The 16,953-nt window shown below is 49.8% G+C and overlaps 1 protein-coding gene across 3 annotated transcripts in view; it reads left to right on the forward strand.

Annotated features, from left to right (window-relative positions):
* Window positions 1-16,953, forward strand: part of RMND5B (required for meiotic nuclear division 5 homolog B) — a 363,293-nt gene that overhangs the window by 18,376 nt on the left and 327,964 nt on the right. The window contains exon 1 of one of the 3 annotated variants that reach the window (XM_069651552.1): window positions 15,068-16,408. The exons of the other annotated variants lie outside the window; for them this stretch is intronic. The gene's annotated coding sequence lies outside the window, so the exon portion shown is untranslated. Of the gene's footprint in view, window positions 1-15,067; window positions 16,409-16,953 lie in introns of those variants that run through there. 3 annotated transcript variants of the gene reach the window in all.

A 16,953-nucleotide genomic window follows, 5' to 3' on the forward strand; every position in this document is an offset into this window, starting at 1 on the left:
TCACTCCCCGACGAGATGACAACACGGGAGGGGAGCCGGGCCTTGCGTCTCCGGCTGGCGGTCGGATCCCCGCCGCTGTGCTCCACAGCACCTTCTCCGCCCTCTTCATCAGTTGACGCTGCAGACAGGGAGAAACAAAACACAGGCATCAGGGCACTGTACAATGGACACATACACGCATGACAGTTGCACATGAGTGGCATTGGCAAACCTCAGACATGTCATCACAATCCCCAACACACATGTCATTGCAACTGGCACACATGAGCCATACCACAGCCATATCGCAACTGCCACCACCATCCCTACACATACAACAGCATCAGCAGCCAAAGGGGAGCCATACATCACATGCAACACAGGAAGTGCACCACACATGTACACACACCACCACACTTGCATGCATGTCTACACCTCTGCCAAGTGTCGCACTGTTCAGACGGGCATCCATGTCACATCTGCCAATCAGGCTTCCACATACCGCTGTCACATGCATCCATGTAGCATCACTGTTGCACCTTTGACAAATACACACACATGCACATGTACACAGTGCTCATACATGCAGCCGAAAACAACATACATGCCTGACATCACGGACATGTCTACTTACATACACATTCATCCAAACATGTGTGCACGCACAACTGCATTTGCCATGCAAGCCCACACACACAAGCACCATCCATGTCTCACACATTACAGCCCTCGCATGTGTCAGCCCCACGGCCCTGTACACCCCCACCCATACTCCACCCCATACAAACAGATGTGCAACTGGCACAATGGGGAATGATCACCACACGCCCTGCTCACAACCAGGATGCATGTACACTCACCGCTCGACTCCAGACGGCTCTGCTTCTCTAGGACCTGGACGTGGAGCGCTGGGGATATGCGTTCCAGGACCCCCATCTGTTCTTCCGACAAGTGGCCCCGGCGCCCCTTGGCATCCGCTGCCTTCAAGAGGCGCCGGGCCTTGTTCAGGGTCCTGGACCTGAAGTCCTCCCAGCGCTTCCTGACATGTTGTAAGTCCCGGACTGCCACCCCCTCCGCGTTGATGGCAGTCACGATGTCTGTCCAGATCCGAGTCCGTCCTTCCTTGTCGGCGCGGGAACTTCCAAAGAGGGCATCATACTGCCCCAGGACTTGCTCCACCAGGACACCAACTTCGGTGGCACTGAAGCTGGTGCCCCTCTGCCTCTCTGGCCGGGGGTTGTCAGTGGTCACAGATGGTGTTAGCCCCGACATGACAACCCCAGAGGCAGGAGTGGGTGGGCAACTGGGTCCTGGGGCTGGGCTGTGGAGCGATGGAATTCCAGTCGGGAGTCTTCTGTTCCAGCAGGGGTGGTCACAGCAACAGCACCCCTGGCTGATGTGCAGGCAGCAAATGGCAGTGCACGTGGGCAGCAGGCAGTCAGGCAGCAGCAGATAGCAGGTGGGAGCGTGCTCGGGGCTCTGGGGGGCAGTAATTCGGCCTTCTGGGCAGGAGCGTTGTCTCCCGTGTGCTCACGCGTGGCCAGCTTGGTACGGAGTGAATTGGCACGTGAAAATCCTGCACGTCAGCGTGAAAACCGAGGAAAGGCCCTAAGCGCGTCAGCACGCATACGCGATTCCATTGGACCAAAGGCCCTCAGCGCGTAAGCGCGTCTGTGACGTGACCCGCACGGGTGTTTCCCACACAGCACGTGATGACAGAGCACACGTGGAAAGACTGCACGTCAGAGTCTCATCGCGTGTAATTGGACAAAAGTGCGTGTACACGCGATTGGCCTATGTACGTGTATATGAGGTGTGCGCGGACACTTACACACGCAAGTACGTCAGCGCACCTGTATCCCGGTGTACGGCCATTTCCACCAATCACACGCAATGAGACTCTGACGTGCAGTCTTTCCACGTGTGCTCTGTCATCACGTGCTGTGTGGGAAACACCCGTGCGGGTCACGTCACAGACGCGCTTACGCGCTGAGGGCCTTTGGTCCAATGGAATCGCGTATGCGTGCTGACGCGCTTACGCGCTAAGGGCCTTTCCTCGGTTTTCACGCTGACGTGCAGGATTTTCACGTGCCAATTCACTCCGTACCAAGCTGGCCACGCGTGAGCACACGGGAGACCACGCTCCTGCCCAGAAGGCCGATTTACTGCCCCCCAGAGCCCCGAGCACGCTCCCACCTGCTATCTGCTGCTGCCTGACTGCCTGCTGCCCACGTGCACTGCCATTTGCTGCCTGCACATCAGCCAGGGGTGCTGTTGCTGTGACCACCCCTGCTGGAACAGAAGACTCCCGACTGGAATTCCATCGCTCCACAGCCCAGCCCCAGGACCCAGTTGCCCACCCACTCCTGCCTCTGGGGTTGTCATGTCGGGGCTAACACCATCTGTGACCACTGACAACCCCCGGCCAGAGAGGCAGAGGGGCACCAGCTTCAGTGCCACCGAAGTTGGTGTCCTGGTGGAGCAAGTCCTGGGGCAGTATGATGCCCTCTTTGGAAGTTCCCGCGCCGACAAGGAAGGACGGACTCGGATCTGGACAGACATCGTGACTGCCATCAACGCGGAGGGGGTGGCAGTCCGGGACTTACAACATGTCAGGAAGTGCTGGGAGGACTTCAGGTCCAGGACCCTGAACAAGGCCCGGCGCCTCTTGAAGGCAGCGGATGCCAAGGGGCGCCGGGGCCACTTGTCGGAAGAACAGATGGGGGTCCTGGAACGCATATCCCCAGCGCTCCACGTCCAGGTCCTAGAGAAGCAGAGCCGTCTGGAGTCGAGCGGTGAGTGTACATGCATCCTGGTTGTGAGCAGGGCGTGTGGTGATCATTCCCCATTGTGCCGGTTGCACATCTGTTTGTATGGGGTGGAGTATGGGTGGGGGTGTACAGGGCCGTGGGGCTGACACATGCGAGGGCTGTAATGTGTGAGACATGGATGGTGCTTGTGTGTGTGGGCTTGCATGGCAAATGCAGTTGTGCGTGCACACATGTTTGGATGAATGTGTATGTAAGTAGACATGTCCGTGATGTCAGGCATGTATGTTGTTTTCGGCTGCATGTATGAGCACTGTGTACATGTGCATGTGTGTGTATTTGTCAAAGGTGCAACAGTGATGCTACATGGATGCATGTGACAGCGGTATGTGGAAGCCTGATTGGCAGATGTGACATGGATGCCCGTCTGAACAGTGCGACACTTGGCAGAGGTGTAGACATGCATGCAAGTGTGGTGGTGTGTGTACATGTGTGGTGCACTTCCTGTGTTGCATGTGATGTATGGCTCCCCTTTGGCTGCTGATGCTGTTGTATGTGTAGGGATGGTGGTGGCAGTTGCGATATGGCTGTGGTATGGCTCATGTGTGCCAGTTGCAATGACATGTGTGTTGGGGATTGTGATGACATGTCTGAGGTTTGCCAATGCCACTCATGTGCAACTGTCATGCGTGTATGTGTCCATTGTACAGTGCCCTGATGCCTGTGTTTTGTTTCTCCCTGTCTGCAGCGTCAACTGATGAAGAGGGCGGAGAAGGTGCTGTGGAGCACAGCGGCGGGGATCCGACCGCCAGCCGGAGACGCAAGGCCCGGCTCCCCTCCCGTGTTGTCATCTCGTCGGGGAGTGAGGAGTCCGGTGCCGCGTCCCAGGCCGCAGCTGCCGGGGGGAGGTCCAAGAGGCGGAGGTTGCAGTTGGACTCCTCGGCAGCAGAAGGGGCAGCTGGGACCCCACAGGGCCCAACAGGGGAAGATGGCACAGAGTCATCCAGGTTGGTGGGGGGTTTGGTGGAGGAGGGGGCCGCGCAAGCACCAGAGACGGGGTCTGGAGGTGGGGATCCCACTGGTGCTAGTGGTGCAGTCCAGGACCAGGGACAGGAGGCAGCACAGGCGGCCGCGGAGGTGCCTGTGTGCAATCCTGTCCCCGATCCTGTCCCTGCATCATCTTGCACCAGCAGGGATGCCTACGTCCAGACCCGTTTTCAGGCAGGGGATGAGCTGACGTCAACTGGCCTTCCTCTGCCTGCGGACGTGGCTATCCAGGTCCGGGTTGAGCCTGTCCTGGCTGGTGTGGCGTTGCGTCAACGGGCCATGCGAGGTGACCTGCAGTCTTTTCATGGAGAGACTGCACGTCATCTCGAATGGCTCGTTGACCACGTCAGCCTGCTGGGACAGGTCACCCAGACCGGATTCCTCCGTCTGATGGGGCTTGTTCCGACCCCCTCCTCAACTGGACCCCCTACGCGCCAGTCGTCCTCTGTGCCATCTTCCCACCCATCAGTCACCTGGGTGCCCTGTGGAGCTGCCTCTGACAGTGCGGCCAGGCTGGTGGAGGAGGCATCCCTGCCACAGTCGGGAGTCGGACGTCCAGCAGGGGTGGCCACATCAACAACTGCACCCCAGCCGGCGGAGGATGTGCAGGCAGCAGGAGGCAGTGCACGGGCAGAGGCAGAGCAGCAGCAGCAGCAAGATGGTGGGAGCCATGAAGGCTCGGGGCCTTCGACATCGGAGGGGCAGGCATCGGCCGGAGGGCAGGAGGACCCAGGACAGAGAGTGTCTTCCGTGTGGCAGCGGTTGGGCCACGCCATAGGTGCGGAGCGGCGGCGGGCGGAAGAGGCGCGGCTCACAATGGTCAGGGCGGAGAACTCCATGCGGAGGGCCCTGAGGCGGGCCGAGTGCCTCGAGGCAATCCGCAGGGGGTTGGAGGAGGACACGGCGTCGTCCCTGCGGACCCTCGGGGCCATGGAACTGGACCGCCTCCGGGACATCGAACAGGAGTTCGATGATGCCCTGGCCCGGAACACCAGAGTGAGCCGCTGGACTTGCCCGCCGCCTTTGTATATAGTTCTTTAGTTTTAGGTTTCCTTTGTTTTTTCTTATGATTTGGAGTCGACGGACACTGCTCCACTTTTTGTATATAGTTGATATTTAGGTAGGTTTTTTAGGAGGTTTCCTTAGTTCTGTTGTGATGATGGACCCTTGTTATTTTTGTACATAGTTCTTTGTTGCACGGAGAGTTTTGACATTTCACTTTGGACAAAATTTTTTGGATTAGATTTTCTAGTTTTGTGTTTTTATGCGGACATGCAGCTTCTTTTTTCACATTTGCATTGTAGTTAGTTTTCTTTCTTTAGCATTCGTATTTTTTTCTAATACATTTTTTTTTACATTGTTCACTGTGTGGTTTCATCTCATTGGTTTCATGCATGTCATGTTGTGTGTTTTCCCATTCAATTGGAAAATATGTGTGTGACGGACATGGGTTCATTTTCTTCATGAACATTGGGGGTGTAACATGTGATTTCCATTTCCATGTGGGTGAATGGGTTACTTGGTAGGGCTTTTTGGCTGTGGAGGCTGACCATTACGCACATTGTGAGGACCTGGTGGGGGCTGCACATGGTGGCAGGGGGGTGGGGGTGGTGGGAGACATGAGTGGGGGCCTGGTGGAGGGTGACCCTGGTGGCTGGGGGGTGGGGGTGGTGGGAGACATGAGTGGGGGCCTGGTGGAGGCTGCCCCTGCACTGCTGGGGGGTGGGGGTGGTGGGAGACATGAGTGGGGGCCTGGTGGAGGGTGCCCCTGGTGGCGGGGGGGTGGGGGTGATAGGGGACATGAGTGGGGGCCTGGTGGAGGCTGCCCCTGCACTGCTGGGGGGTGGGGGTGGTGGGAGACATGAGTGGGGGCCTGGTGGAGGGTGCCCCTGCACTGCTGGGGGGTGGGGGTGGTGGGAGACATGAGTGGGGGCCTGGTGGAGGGTGCCCCTGGTGGCGGGGGGGTGGGGGTGATAGGGGACATGAGTGGGGGCCTGGTGGAGGCTGCCCCTGCACTGCTGGGGGGTGGGGGTGGTGGGAGACATGAGTGGGGGCCTGGTGGAGGCTGCCCCTGCACTGCTGGGGGGTGGGGGTGGTGGGAGACATGAGTGGGGGCCTGGTGGAGGCTGCCCCTGCACTGCTGGGGGGTGGGGGTGGTGGGAGACATGAGTGGGGGCCTGGTGGAGGCTGCCCCTGCACTGCTGGGGGGTGGGGGTGGTGGGAGACATGAGTGGGGGCCTGGTGGAGGCTGCCCCTGCACTGCTGGGGGGTGGGGGTGGTGGGAGACATGAGTGGGGGCCTGGTGGAGGCTGCCCCTGCACTGCTGGGGGGTGGGGGTGGTGGGAGACATGAGTGGGGGCCTGGTGGAGGGTGACCCTGGTGGCGGGGGGGTGGGGGTGATAGGGGACATGAGTGGGGGCCTGGTGGAGGCTGCCCCTGCACTGCTGGGGGGTGGGGGTGGTGGGAGACATGAGTGGGGGCCTGGTGGAGGCTGCCCCTGCACTGCTGGGGGGTGGGGGTGGTGGGAGACATGAGTGGGGGTCTGGTGGAGGCTGCCCCTGCACTGCTGGGGGGTGGGGGTGGTGGGAGACATGAGTGGGGGCCTGGTGGAGGGTGACCCTGGTGGCGGGGGGGTGGGGGTGATGGGGGACATGAGTGGGGGCCTGGTGGAGGCTGCCCCTGCACTGCTGGGGGGTGGGGGTGGTGGGAGACATGAGTGGGGGCCTGGTGGAGGGTGACCCTGGTGGCTGGGGGGTGGGGGTGGTGGGAGACATGAGTGGGGGCCTGGTGGAGGGTGCCCCTGCACTGCTGGGGGGTGGGGGTGCAGGGGGACATGAGCAGGTGTGCAGGGTAGTCCCCTGTTTTGTGGGCTGCCTGCAGGGGCTGTGGAGGGTGTACAGGGAACACCTGTGAGGACCCACCCAGCCTAATTGCGTGTGATAATTCCCGCACACCCCTGTAATACACGTACCAAGCCAAATCGCGTGTGATAATTCCCACGCACCCCTGTAATACACGTACCTGGCCAAATCGCATGTGAAACTTCCCGCGTACCCCTGTAATACACGTACCCTGGCCAATCGCGTGTTGAACTTCCCGCGTACCCCTGTAATACACGTACCCTGGCCAATCGCGTGTTAAACTTCCCGCGTACCCCTGTAATACATGTACCCTGGCCAATCGCGTGTTAAACTTCCCGCGTACCCCTGTAATACACGTACCCTGGCTAATCGCGTGTTAAACTTCCCGCGTACCCCTGTAATACACGTACCCTGGCCAATCGCGTGTTAAACTTCCCGCGTACCCCTGTAATACACGTACCCTGGCTAATCGCGTGTATGACTTCACGTGTACCCCTGTAATACACTTACACTGGCTAATCGCGTGTTAAACTTCCCGCGTACCCCTGTGATACACGTACCCTGGCCAATCGCGTGTTAAACTTCCCGCGTACCCCTGTAATACACGTACCCTGGCCAATCGCGTGTTAAACTTCCCGCGTACCCCTGTAATACACGTACCCTGGCTAATCGCGTGTATGACTTCACGTGTACCCCTGTAATACACTTACCCTGGCTAATCGCGTGTTAAACTTCCCGCGTACCCCTGTAATACACGTACCCTGGCCAATCGCGTGTTAAACTTCCCGCGTACCCCTGTAATACACATACCCTGGCCAATCGCGTGTTAAACTTCCCGCGTACCCCTGTAATACACGTACCCTGGCTAATCGCGTGTATGACTTCACGTGTACCCCTGTAATACACTTACCCTGGCTAATCGCGTGTATGACTTCACGTGTACCCCTGATATGCACGTTACCCGCTTTGCGTTCCTTGTTTGGCTGCCCTGTAAACTGGTCCAGGGTTAGCGCAGCCCTTTGCGATGATTTAGTGATTTTGCTGGCTTTTCCTTGCGCGAGGGCGTTACTGGCGCTGCTGCAGGGTCGCTGCGATACTCTGCGCCACGGCTGGTTTGGGAGCATGAAATCCATGAATACGCTGTGCGCGGAAATCGGTTTTAGCGCACGTGCCTGGCGCAGTCAATCGCACGCGGACACTCTGCGCCAGCCGCTTGCGACACTTTTCTGCGAAATTCTGTGAATTACCCTGTTAATATTTGTTCCTCCTCATTCTCATTGTCATCAATAACATTAGTTAACCTTGAAAGGCAGTCAGCAGACCTGTTCTTAACACCAGGAACATCTCCCAATTATACTCTTGTAGTCCTACTACCTGTTTCTTAATTCTGGAAGAAACGTTATCCAACCCTTTGGTCATGAGAATTTCTTTTAGTGGATTGTGATCCGATCTCACAACAAGTTTTGTACCCCATATAAATGTTCTAAATTTTCCAATGGACCACTTGACTGCTAACAATTCCTTCTCTGTGGTCGAATAATTGCATTCAGCCTCTCTCAATACTCTTGAGGCAAATGCAATGGGGTATTCTACCCCTCCCTCAACTTGAGACAAAACAGTCCCTAGGCCATGATTGCTAGCATCTGTGGTAATGATACTTCTTTTGTTGGGGTTGAATGATTTCAAAGTGGGAGCATTAAGATCCACTTTTATCTTGCTGAATTCACATTTACATTGTTCACTCCACTCAAATCTCACATTTTTCTTGACCAATTTTCTCATATTGAATGTTTTGCTCGCTAAATCTGGAATACATTTTGCGTAATACTCTGCCATGCCCAAAAACGATATCAATTTATCCTTGCTAGTGGGACTGGGAAAATGTATAATGGTGTTTACCAATTCCACCTTGGGTCTGATGCCTTTGTCTGCTATTTCATGACCTAGATAGAATATATATGACCTATTAAATGTGCACTTGTCTTTGCTGAGGGTAAGACCAGCTTCCTTTAAAGATGTCTAAAACCTTATGGATCCTATTATCATGTTCTTCTTGGTTTTCCCCATAAACTAGTACATCGTCTTGGAAACATAAAACACTTTCTATCTGATGAAATAGCTGATACATTATTATCCTCTGAAAAACAGCTGCAGCAGAAATTAGACCAAAAGGCACCCTTTTACACTGAAATAACCCTTCTGTAGTGGTAAAAGCTGTAATGTTCCTAGATATAGGGTGTAATTTTATCTGATGGTAGGCAGACCTTAAATCTAATCACTCTTAATAGTGCCCAACATTTCCATTATATTAGGTAATGGATGCCTGTCTGGAATTACACACTTATTAACACATCTAAGGTCAATATACAATCTTAATTTCCCATTAGGCTTGTGCACAATAACTAAAGGAGAAACCCATTCTGAGGATTCCACCCTTTCTATTACACCCTGTGCTTTCATCTTCTGCAGTTTTCCTTTGATGGCCAAAGGAACTGGTCTCACTTTTTGGACCACTGAGTAGTACCATCTTTCATCCTAATTTTGTGATAGAAGTTCTTCAACGTGCCAAGTTCCTCATGAAATACCAAATGTTGTTCAAGTAAGTTAGGTGATGCCACTTTATCCACAGCATATACAATCTCCAGAGCACTTGGGTCCAATTTTATTTTAAGTCTCCTTTGATGCTACCAGCTTAGTAATGGAAGTCTTCCTCTCTTGGAAACGTAGACTTTCCCTTTTGCCGCACAGTCTTTAAATTTGAGAGTTGACCAAAACCAACCTTCTAGTTCAGTACGCCTGCCACCGTATGCTACAGGTCCGATATCTACTTCTTCCGAGATGGTATTGCTTTTGAAATCCTTCTTGAAAAGAACCATTGGTTGCAAGGTGTATTTTGCTCCTGAGTCTATGACCATACTTGGATCTATATAATTCACTTCTATTGCTGCCATTGGCTTTTCCAAATCTGCATCATCCTCAACTTCATTTATATTTCAATCTTCAACGGAAAAGGTGCATTCTTCCATCCCTTCACACAGTTCCTCAACACAATCTATGTTTTCTTGCTTTGTTCTGCAGCAGTTGGTGAGATGTCCCTTTCTGTTACATCTCTTGCACACTTCCTTGATTGCTGGACAATCTTCACTGTTCGCCAAATGATGTATGCTATCAAATCTGTAACATTTTCTGCGGTATTGAAACTTTTTTCTTTCCTTGAATCTTGTCGTTTTTTTTTTTTGTATATACAGAATTCTTCCTGAATTGTTTTTTCTCTCGTTACATTCTTATTTTGAACCACTAATATTTCTGGTACTTGCATTGCTTCTTGTTTCTTATTATCATTTACTGTTCTCTTTTCAAGTTCTCGCTCACATTTTAGATGTATGGTCTACTTCCTTTGCAATCCTAAGGTCTTCTTCCAATGACTGATTACCTTTGGACCATAATGCTTCGCTTACCTTTCCATTACCACATTCCAACATAAATTGATCTCTCAATCTTTCATCCAAATTGATTCCAAACTCACATGAGGTTGCCAAACCACGTAAAGCAGTGATAAATTGTTCGACTGTTTCTTCAGGTTCTTGCTTCTGTTTACCAAAATGATACCTCTCAAGGATGATACTGACAGACTTTTTTTATAATGTATGTCTAGCATTTTCACACATTTTTCATATTCTGCAAGTCCCTGTTTGTCCAATAGAGATGGAAGATTCTAAGATTGTTCTTGTCCGTAATTGCCTAAACAATGTATGAGTAAGCATTTCTTCCTTTCATTGGCGAAATTCAGACTATGGGCAGCAATAGCATAATGTTCAAAATGCTTCTTCCAACGTTTCCAAGGTAAAACAGGCTCCCCCTTTGTGTCCAAAAAATACGGTGGAGGTGGTATTCCTTGCATGCTTGTAAAGTTAGTCGCAGATGGTGTGAACTATATTTATTTGTTCTGGTATTGTACTTTGATTTACTATTTATTTTTCTTTTTATACTGGCGCTGCAGTGTAGTGTTCCTTATGCTGCTGTTGCAGTTACTGGTTTAATATAATGTCCAATATTGTGCAGTTGGACTTTGTTCTAATGCTCTACTGCAGTGCTCTTGATGCAAACTGTTCGTAGTCTGGTTGACCAACTGGTTTATAATTGTTGCAATTTGTAAACAAATTGAGTAAATTGTACGAGTAAGTTGTATTGCTTTAGACCCATATGCATGAGAGCTTTCAGTTGCTCTCTGTGTATGCACAAAGATTTTCAATTTCTCTCTGTGGAATTACTGTTGGCGCAGCACTTTAGTATACGGTATGATTAATGATAAGATCACAGCTTGCTTTAAAGTTATCTTGTATTGATGCAGTAATATGCATTTTGCCTTGTTTTCATGCGAAACGTTTACATTTCGTTTACTTTTATAGCGACTGTTGCTATGTAGCGATGCACAATTAGTCACAAATCAAAATGGTGTCGTGTTACTCTACGTTTTGGGTCCTTTTTTCTGATGTTTTACATCACACGTTTATTCCCACTCAGGAGGATAGCTCAGCGGCAACGTGCTCGCCTTGGAAGCAAGACGACACAGAGCAACACAGGTTTGGTCCGCGCTTAGAAACCTCTGGGTATTAAGCGCTTTATAAATAACCTATCATATCATATCAAATACAGATCAATTGGCGACCAAATCAAAATGGTGGCATGTTAATCTATGTTTTTGGGTCCTTTTTTCTGACGTTTTACTTCACGCGCTTAATCCCAATACAGATTCAATTGTAGAATGCTGTTGCTCGCGTTGAGTGACGGTAAGGATAGCTTCTTTAAATGTTGCTGTTTCAAATTATACAGTTTGATATGATCTATGTGTATTATAATCCTTTGACATTGTTTGAGATTTACTACTACGGCACAGTTCAATTTTAGAATTGTCACCAAAAGTTCCCCACTATGTAACACATATGTTGAAGCTGAGTGTCTTCAAACAAGTCAATAGCATGCACGCCTTCCTCCTTGTGTTTAACAGTTCTCACTGTATTTGACTTAATGTCACGGAAGCTTTCATTTTTACGGCTCACATTCAGGTTCCTGGGAACCACTTCACTTCTAAACTGTAAACCTTTTGTTTCTTCACACACAGTCGCTTCTTGTAGCCATAAAATCGTGTCCTATCTTCATACACGGTCACTTCTTACTGCTATCATATCGATGCCTTTTGCAAGCGGTTCCAATTTGGTTTCAATACATCAGGATTAACGGCTACTCGGTGGGCTGCCATTTTCTGCCAATCCCATCCTCGTTGCCACTGAAATTAAACTCACCACACTGTAGATATGTTTATTGAGTATCAGAGTTTGCCCACCGGCTCTGTCAGCAACACAACTTTAATGAGACCTGAACATTCCTATTAAGCATCTTTCTCTTTACATTCTATGTTCTATGTTCCACATCTGCTCATGATGACACTGTTATGTCTGCACAGTAAGATATTACAGTGGGTAAATAATGAAACACCTACAAGCTCCTCAAATGCAATTTCTCCACAACTGTACTCTAATGCCATAGTTTTTGGCTTAAAGCGCCACCTGTGGGATTTTTTGAAGTGTCATGGTGCAGATGTCCTGTGATGCTTTAAGACCTGCCATTATTGAAGATGTTAAACAAGGTAGTAGTCTGCGGGTATCTCTGCTTTACTGCATGGTTTGTGTTAAAATTAACTGTAATTTCTCCTACTGGGCCGTATCGCACCTATGAAGTTGTTGGATCGTGCAGGTACAGTACTGTACCAAGGAGAAGGGGTTTTGTGGTTATTTTCTAGTTTGGTCTAAAGTGTTTTCCTGTCCACTAGACCGAAAAATGAAAGCGGCTCAAGAAAAACTGCACCAATCCAAGAAGACCTGGTGCCTGCTTGTTTGCGAAAGAGAGGATAAAAATGTGGTGAGCTGTTGATCCAAGCTCTAAAGCTTGCTTGAACAGTACTCATTCCCCCCCCCTTCCCTAATCCATTGTTTTAATTCACATGTACAACTTTGGAAATGATCTTGTTGCCAATGACTGTTAGTCTAATTGGGGAATATGAACCTATCATGTACGTTGGTCCCTCCTTGTAGAGGGAAACAGTCGTGTTTTCTCGCAAAAATGATGGGGTTGGAGAATGCTCCTGAAACTTGCTAAGGGTATGCCTGTCCACTTAGCACAGTTAAGGGATTTAGCGGGCAAGATATTTGGTCCCAATGTCTAGATAGCTTCTTTTATTATCAATACCATTAACCATGATAGATCACCTGCTATTATGTGGACAAAGGAAGGCTTTTGGGCAATTGTGCTTGTGGGTCATTGAAAAAGTAATGTGCTACCCATGTTGCTCCGCTAGTTACGGTTGCACTTGGCAGCCATCTGTTTAAAAGTTCTTGAAATTCTTTTTGCAGGAGTTCTATCTAAATCCCGACCACCTTTGTTCCCAAAATTTCAGTTTTTTTTTTTTAACTTGCTTACTGAGATTCTTGTAAGCTCTTCTGATGTCCTTTCATCTCGGCCCGGTCTGAACCATGCCTCAGAGTTTCACGTAGCATAATATTAATTTTGATGCACTTAACAAACCAGTGGATATCATTGGATTTGTTATGAGAGGTGTACTCTTTTTAGTGGACCATAAGTGTTGGGGAGAGTTTCCTTAATCCCTGTGGCTATGGTATTTATGTATGCTTTCCAGACTTCAGGGTACAAATGGTTCCCATTTGCTCACAACGCTCTTTAAGTTGTAGTGTGGCAGGGTAGCCCAGATCGAACTCTGAGGTAGAATGGATTGGTTAACTGGTACAGTAACTTTTCACAAATACCAAATGAGAGACCAGCTGCACACGATTTTTATAAAAATATGATCTTTACATAAGAAAAGGCAAGCAATAAAAACACTACCCTTACAGGTAAACTAAATGATTGCAACAACACTAGAACAGATGAGTAGAAACCGTTTAAAATAATTAAATCCACAGGCCTTTACCAGAAGGGCAAAATGCAGTTACAGGTAAGTAAAACACTTTTCCTGTCTAGGCCAGTGAAAGTGTTCAGAGTGTCCAAGTGAGAGCAGTTGTTCTGATTTAGGTAGGCTTTCTGGGCGAAAGTGGTCCCAAGGAGCAGTTTCTGGTTTTTCGGTGGGGTTTAGGTTACACAAAAGAACTTTGATGTTGAAGATCCAAGAGAAGAAAGGACTCGCCAGCAATGCAGGATGGCAATATCCTTGTTCACACAAGCAGCTTTGCAGTAGGCGGTTTTGCGGTTTCCAGTGGTCACCATGCACATTGTCGACCACCGTAGTTTTCAGCGACAACACAGTGGTACGGGGGAAACCCAATACCGTTGGGATGGATGAGTTATTTGAGAATAGGTGGTCTGTGCCGAGCAAGCCAGAAGAGCTGACGGGGAGGAGGGTTCGGGGGGACTTGCTCAACAGTAGTTGGTGATGCAGGTTCCTCGGTTGTCATTGGGCTCATGATTCAGCTTCTTTGGCGGTGGTTCGCTTGAGAAGACCCTAGGGAAAAACACATTCAGATATTCTGGCAAAGTCGCACAACGGAGAGGAGCCAGCCACAAAAGATTATTGTGGTGGGGTGGGGGGGGACTAAAGTCGATTGCACACCATAGAGCAGCCAAGACCCTTGCAGCTTCCCAGATGGAGGATGTGTAACCTTTGCACTTGCCTGATATCTTAAACTGAAGAAACTCTGTCCCCAACGGATGGGGGGAAAGAAGCACTGCAGTCCATTCATTCTGCTGTCCTGTACAGGGAGAACCTTTCCAATGGATACACTGGAGCATCAAAGGATGCCGGTGCAGTGTGTGATGAATCCTGCGGAGCCCTCACAAAGACCCTACCTAAAGTCTCCTCCCAGGTGGCCAGGGGAAGGCAGCCGCTACCTGATCTTGGGGGTTGGTATTAGCCGGGTGAATCACCTGGAAGGAGAAGGATCCCAGGGGAACAGAAGGACTCTGTTGAGATAGACACAGTATTTGTCTTCCTCAGAGGAAGAAATGTCAGTGACCCCTGAATATGTAATGGCTTGCTGTCGGAGGGAGGTTTTCTTTCCCAAAGCTAATTATCTTGATGGTGGTGAACTGTCATCATTTATTATGAATAAGAAGCCCCCCACCCCAAGTCGCCCACATTTATGATGGTGAAAGCTCCTTTGATCAACTGGAATATTAAATGCGACTCTCAAAACATGAACATATTAGATTCTGAAAACTCTAACTCTTCTGTAAAGCAGAACCACACATTAAGTCCTTATAATACTCCTTTAGAAAATGTAATTAAGGATTGAAATGAAGTTATTGTATAGTGCTTGATGTGTATGAGTGGCCTGAGAGAATGTTGGTTTGTCATTGTGGAATGTTTGGATGCAAGTGCCCATGAAGGTTCTAGTTTGAGTCAGTTGGTGACTTGTCAGCCTGTGTGATGGGACCCAGTGGGTTTACTATGTAACAGCATAACAGACTTATAATAAAGCTTTATGTGTAGAACCTACAAGAAGTGTCCAGAACCAGCTTTATCACAGTGGCGACGAGGAACAAAGAACAAGAAGAAGTGAAAGCGTCTGCTGAGGGGGTGCAGCAGGAAAAAAAAAGAACCATTCCTCCCTGCCCCCCTTCCCTCCCAAGAAAGTATGTCCCATCACCCAGTGAAGAAGAAGGGGAGTGCATCATTAAGGGGAATGCAAATAGGATGTAAAGCCCCAGCACTGTCCCCATCTAAGAAGGGCCTGGGAAGCAGAAGTCTGGCACGGGGAAGTGAGAAATAAGCCCCAGTGCAGTATCCAGGGGGCGAGGAGGAGAGTGCCCTCGCAGGAGCCAGGGAGTAAAGAAATGAGTTACCAGCGCTGTAAAGAGGAGAAAGAAAAATCCCCAGCGCAAGCAGCGCAGGTCCCGAATTCTGAAGGGAGAGAAGGATCTAAGGGGAAGGAGTAATAAATAAATACGCCAGTGCAGAGCCACGCCTGAAGAGAGGAAGAGGCAAGCACTGACGCCCCAAAGTGATCCCTTGATGCTGAGTGGGGTTCTCAAGGTGTGGGTTGAAGGCGCAATCCTACTGTGCACAGAGTGGGCTGATATTGCTCCCAGGGGAGCTGCAAGTAGCTGCAAAAGCATGCAGCATTGGACGTTTCATACGGAGCTGCACTGTGAGGAAAAAGTGCTGGCCGTTAAGCACATTAGCAGGATATGTGCAACGGAAGGGGCCAATATGTTAAAGTGGACACGTACTTGAGTTATGCGGTGCAGTGATGATGGGATGGCGGTTGGAACTGCAGAGCTCCGTGCGGCACCCCATCCTGGGGAGAAATGATGTTGTCGCAAGTGGTCGCTGGGCAGCTGGTGATCGGGTATAACACTGATGAATCGGTGTTCGGCTACAAGCGTTATTTCGTATGCAGCCTGAATCCGTCCGAAATGTTATGGTTGGCGCAATGAAGAAAGGTGTAAGGTTTGGAGTATAGCACCCAGAGACGTGTACCAATGTGCACAGGAAGAGCAGTACGTTTCCACCATGTCTTTGAAGAAATGCACGATGTCGGAAGTGTTCCAAAGAAATAGAAATATGGAAATGGTTTACTGGTGAGGTGGTGAGGGACAAGAGTAGCATTGCAATATAGGTTTTTGTGATGACACGGGCAGCAGACGTGGGACATCCAAGTGGAATAGTGGAACATGACGGCATTGGGTCATTTGGTGCCGTATATAAACTATGTTAAACGAGGAGCATCGCAAGAAGTGAAGGTACTTTTGTTTGCACGTGGGTTATGAATTAAGCATAGCCTCAGTCGGGTATTTGGAAACAGGTGTTTTGCCCTGGTTTAAGATGTGTGTACATGTTGCGTGCAATGCATGAGCAGGATGGCAACCCAGCATGGATGGATATTGTGCACAGTATGTATGCACTGCAGTAGATAAGGAGACACTTGCGGTGTCATGGTGCCATGTATCCATTTACATTTTATATATAGAAATGTGCAAAGCATGTGTTTGATGTAGGATGGATTGTGATAGGTGTGGGGCTACGAAGAGCCCACAAATGTTTAAGAGTGGAGTGCATGAGGTATGGAGTAGATAAATGCACTGTATAGTGGTTTCTGCATAAATGTATTAGATATAACATTTATGAGGATTTGCAGCTTAGAGGTGCAGTGCACCCATGGACTTGTAGGAAGCAATGTTTGTGTTGTTAATGGCAAGTGGAGTGCCAGGATATGTGAGGAGCAAATGTTAAATCTAGAAGTAATGTTTTTGAGGAATTTCAGATTGCAGGGGATGAGAAGATTTCA

This window comes from Ambystoma mexicanum, chromosome 3p (assembly GCF_040938575.1).
Source record: "Ambystoma mexicanum isolate Mex_15411 chromosome 3p, UKY_AmexF1_1, whole genome shotgun sequence".
Taxonomy (NCBI): domain Eukaryota; kingdom Metazoa; phylum Chordata; class Amphibia; order Caudata; family Ambystomatidae; genus Ambystoma; species Ambystoma mexicanum.